The sequence below is a fragment of the Uranotaenia lowii genome, chromosome 1, assembly GCF_029784155.1.
Source record: "Uranotaenia lowii strain MFRU-FL chromosome 1, ASM2978415v1, whole genome shotgun sequence".
In the NCBI taxonomy this organism is placed as follows: domain Eukaryota; kingdom Metazoa; phylum Arthropoda; class Insecta; order Diptera; family Culicidae; genus Uranotaenia; species Uranotaenia lowii.
In genome coordinates this window covers 115292940-115298531 of record NC_073691.1, presented here as the reverse complement: position 1 = coordinate 115298531, position 5592 = coordinate 115292940, and the positions used below count along the sequence as shown (strand labels likewise).

Genomic DNA, 5592 nt, shown 5'->3' with positions numbered 1-5592 from the left:
TGCCTTTCAGTGGTTCAGCTCAGTATATTTCTGAGCAAATATCTTACCGCGAAATGTTGCATATCGCATCGCCAAAAAGACAAACCGCGGAAAGACTCATACCGCAAAAAACACCGCCAAACAAGGCTATTTGCCAAATGGTAAACCGCCAAATCGTCGATTGGCATGACGCGTTTTATGGCCTTTTGCCAAATGGTAAACCGCCAAAATAGCATACCGCAAAACACTATACTATAAAACGCGGACAGAGGTACAACCAATCCTGATTACCTAAAATATTAAAAATGAAATATCGCATCTCAATATCTCTACAAACATTGTTAAAACACTGAACCTGGCACCACTGAAACTTACGGTGTTTGTTTTGGTGCGCCGGCAAAATTTTTTTTCGCGGCTATCCAGCAGGTTTATCAGATACAATTTGTACGCCAGGGCATTCTTATTTGCTGGAATGCAAAATCCCAGTGGAATTATTGTTCAACAGGTATGTACACTCAGAAAAATACTCTTATATATGCCATAAGGTTCTCTTATGAAGTGGCGCCATAAGAAAAATCATTGAAATTCATAAGATTGTCTTATGACGCGAATGAATTCTGAAATGAACACCTACTCCAATAAGAAATTTTCGCATTTCATAAGAGGGTCTTATGAAAACATGAAATGTCACGTTTGGTGAAAATAATTCAAGAAATTTGATGTTTAAAACTTTAATTTTATTATTCGGCCGACTTATTTCAAATTATATCACTATCAGCAGCACATCAACACTCGATACCAATAAAGTTATTCGGTAGCAACCGGTCCATTCATAAAATTATTTTAGTCGGTGGTCAGCATGCTGAAAAGTAAACAAAAAAAGTACTTGAGTAAATAATTGTTTTCAACGTTTACAAAAAATGATTTTCTTCTCAAACTTACGATTTAGAAGATCGAAATCACATTTAACTATTACAAAAACTTATAACTCCACAACTAGAGAGTCCTTTGTATGACGATGAAAAACAGACTAATGAAGTGAATGTGTTCATTATTTTTCATAATGCCGCTTCTTGTGTTTTTCATAAGAACTTCTTATGAAAATAGAAAGAATTTCATAAGACTCTTATGAAAACCAATTTTGCACTCTAAAAAGCGGTTCATAAGACGCATTTTATAAAAATTATAATAAAAATTTGCCTGAGTGTAAATATAAAATTCAGAAGAAATCAAAACTAACGACACAGAGAACAGACGTACAAGCTAGCCCACGAAACTTGTGTAAAAATCCCAACACCCTTTTTGAACTAATTTTTGTTTTTTGGCTACGATTACGCCTTTTCGAAAACTGGGCACTTAAAAGATGATTTGTAACTCTTAAACGGCGCAATAGATGACACTGTTTGCAGTCAATTTCTAACGTATTTTTGGTGATAGCATTTGAAATTTTACACACTTTTTTGACGGTTTTTTGTTCGAGCTTGTACGTCTGTTTTCTGTGCTAACGATCCCGTTTCACATGTTTCAGGTTGTGTTACCGGAACTTCCCATAGTTTTGCTCCGTGGGAGAGAGATCGTCTTCAGCTACATACAAGGATCGACTTTTTGGTCACTTGATGAAAGGTGGAAATAATTGGCCCATTATTATGGCGATTTCATCCATGCAGAATCTCTACGGACCACACACGGACATGAATGATGCTGGCGCTGAAATTATCTACAGGAGGTGCTGTTCGACAGGATGAAGCAAAATGAAAAGGCCCAGCTGCATGGAACAAGTTTTTTTTGGTAATATGAACTAAGTTATTTAATAAAATAATTAAAATTAAAATGTTTTGCATTCTTGTCCGAAATATTCCCAATTTACATTGCAAAAACATAAGCGTTTGTGTGCGTGCTTTTCCACAAATGGTACCTACAATGGTCTGCATAAAGTTGGAATAACGTAAGGTAAAATTGTTTTTGAACGTAACAACGTAATGGTTTAGATCCCGAATAGCAGGAACCATGGTCGTCACATTAATTTTATAATGAATTCGAAGGTGATCATCAAGGAATATTTAAAGGAGGTAGTGCCGAGGCAGCCTTGCTTTAGTATTAGTACCGCCTGTGACGTCACTGTTGCCAATAATCTGTGGATTGATATGGAATTTTTTCAATTTTTGTTAGCAATTAAAAAAAATTGAAGATTTTTTCAACTTTGAAGGCACACAATTCTAGAAATATTATTGTTCTTCAAGACTGATACTAAAAAAGTTGAATGTAGTAATTGTTTTGCTTTAATTCAGACGATTGAAGTTGCTGAGGTATAAAATAACCAAAAATAGTATTTTTCGAATCCAACCACAATCTTTTATTGGAATTTAGTAAACCAAAGTTGCAATGGTTTTATTGGGGTTAATTGTTCTAAATTACAAATTCATATGGTACACCATGTTAGATTTAAATCATGACGATGAGGTGCACTGCCATAAACTACCAATCAGACCTTTTGAAAGGGGAAAATTATTATTTTTGCTCGTTTCACATAGAGCATGACTGTGCACTCAATAACAAATTCAAGAATAATACACACTGCAGTCTATTAAACACAAAGAAACCTCATAGCACAATCAACTAGTGGCCTTACAACATAATCCGAATCAAATTGGATTTTAATTTAGTTCTTTAATGTGTTTAACTTTGAAATTTGAGTTCTACCAGTATAAACCTTCGACAGCTTGGCAACAGTGACGTCACGAAAAAAATCCAATATGGCTCTCGGCACTACCTTCTTTCAATATTCCTTGGGTGATCATGTACTTCAAGGTAAAAAGTACATCCTAGCCTTTAGTACAAAAATTTACACATCTTCAATTTTTCGTGTGGGATTTTGACAGCCACGGCAATTTTGTTTTGCTCAAAGAATTTTGGTCGGCACATTTTTCGATGATTTTTGCCAAAAATAACAGTCAATATGATTAAAATGGTGAGTATTATAGAAGCTTGAAAGAAAGAATCATATTTATAATCTTTTTTTTATCATTTCCAGCGACATAATCCCTTCCCACAAGCCTGTGAAGAAATTGTAAGGAACCACTTGACCGGAGTCTCGTAATACGTAATGTATTCCAGCTGGTGGGAAAGTTGGCAGCATTCTGGTGCAGAGTTGTGTTATTAAGTTTTTTTTTATTACAAAATATATAAATATGTTTGAATATGAGATGTGTGAAACATGATAATGAAATAAATATAATATAAACGAAAACTAAACACAACAATTATTTAATAAGATCACGAAATAACATTGCATTTAATCTTCCTTAAAACCATAAAAAATCATTAAATAACATTGAATTTCATAGCTTTCCTGAGAAAATCTGGAAGCTGTAATTACCATGAACTATATATTTATGTGTTCTCTGAACTGTATGGAAAAAAGTCCATTTTTTCATGGTTAAGTTGCTTAACAACCCCCTTTTTTCATGGTAATTTTGGTCTAAACCGTATATTTCACTGTTAAAAACGATGAATTTGACAGTATATTCAAGGTTTCTTGTACCATGATATTCATAGCGGCAACCATAAAATACATGGTAATGTGAAAATGCAACTCATGGTTTTTTCACAATGTTTTTCTATTCGGGATATGAAGGCTCTTCAAAATAACTATTAACGACTACAGTTCGATGAGCTCAATATGTTTTCTACGTTCGGTTTTTCAACCTTAACCGAACTGCTTGTGAAACAGTTCTTCCATACAAGTGCTTTAACAGTTTTTAACAATTACATAACCTAACGACATATTAAAAATACTGTGAATTTGGAATTCACAATTTATCCAACGTATTTCACAGTTTGAATAATCGTTTGTTTAACGTTTTTTTACACTTCATATTATTGTCGTTTGACTATTTGAGAAATCGTTTGGCTACAATCCTCATTTATGCGGGACCTACAGAAGGTTCTGGAGAACATTTCACAAGTGCCTTATACAACCAAGGGTTTCGTCAAGAGCTGATGGTAGCTGTCAAATTTCAGTTGACTGAATTTTTAATTTCTTGACAGCGGTTTTGAATTGATTAAAAAAAGGAAAAAACTGAGAACTGAGTTGCAAACAAAATAAGATGGTTTCATTTAGTCAAGAATCAACAGCATAATAAATAATCGATCAACTCAATTTATATTTACGATATTTCCCGCATCAAACATGCAAAAATCTGATGCGCTTGAAAGTTTATCGATTGATTTTTAGAAAAAGGTGTGAAAAATACACGCCCCAGTGCAGTTTTGCGAAATAAAAGACTTAAATATATAAATATATATTTTTAAACAAATAAAATACCACCAAATTCCTGTAAATATGCTCAAATTGTCAGTGTTTTATACTATGTGTATGCGAATATGATGAGTTGTTGTATTTTTATTCAAAAATATGCTTCACAGTTATGAGAATTATTTTCTCAACATTTTCTAATTCCATCAGAAAATGGTCATCATGCGTGATACTTGAATTAAAAATAAAAAACCCCAGAGTACGATTCACTTTTTATTCAAAAAATATTTATGTGACGCTATACCTTTCAATCCGGACTCAACAGACTCTGTAGTTGCTTCTCGTGGGATTTTTTCCCATGTTGGCTATCATTAAGGTCCATTGCAACAGCTCCGAAATGATAACAGGCTGGTTGTCCAGGTGGAAAAATCATCTCCCGGTGCACACGCTTCACCGCAGCTGCGTAATAGTTCCGGAAGCTATTACGATCGAACAGCGGGGTTTTTTGGCTATGTTGCTGGAGAAGAAACCATCCGGCACCGTCATCACCCATTGCAAATCTGCACAGAAAAAATTATTTACTGTAAAATTACGGCAAGTATCCTGTAACAAAAAGGAGCAGGACATTTACCGTAATTTTACAGGTCGGAAAAAAATCACGTGACATTTACTTTTCAGTGAACAATTTTTTTACAGGTTTCTTTGAAATTACAGGCCTGAAATTTCAAACCGTGCTTCATGCTTACTTTGAATTTATAGGTTAAATTTATTGATGAAATAAATGGCGAATGACACTGATTTCAACTGAAACGCAACCATATTCCAATTCTATGATTGTTCGGATAGATCAGCGAGATTCTTTGTAGCAATTTTTATGACAGTAGCTCAAAGCTAAAAAGAAGTTGTATTTCAATTATCGCATTTCAGGCTCATAAGATTGAATACCTACATTATTGTCTCGCTCTCATCTGTTCGAGAGGTATTTTGTAATCTAGGCGTCCGGGACAGTGTTTTCGAGAACCTGATTTGATTATATGATTATTACAAAGTAGTACAGAGTTTTTCTAGGCACATGTACAACTAACCTTTAAATCTTTCTGTCGCCTCTAAACTAAATCCTGCCTTCGTTTTGAGTAATCCAAACTCTAAGCCTAAGAAAGTTTTATGTAGTTTTTAACCTCGTACAATAAATGATATAATACTCACAAAATAGGGATTTTAATTATATAATTCAACTGGGAAAATATTCACTTCACTTCTGCCTTTCGAATAGTGTTCTTTAAACTTCCTGTTTTCAGTCTTGCTTCTCGATCAATCTGACAGGTTCGGCATCAGAACAATGACAATGATCGCAATCA

At 34.1% G+C, this 5592-nt stretch overlaps 1 long non-coding RNA gene across 1 annotated transcript; it reads left to right on the top strand.

Annotated features, from left to right (window-relative positions):
• The first annotated feature begins 349 nt into the window (after positions 1-349).
• LOC129744213 (uncharacterized) lies at positions 350-1810 on the top strand. The gene is made up of 2 exons (XR_008736863.1): positions 350-484; positions 1508-1810. It is a non-coding gene; the product is annotated as an uncharacterized LOC129744213 (long non-coding RNA).
• Positions 1811-5592: the final 3782 nt, after the last annotated feature.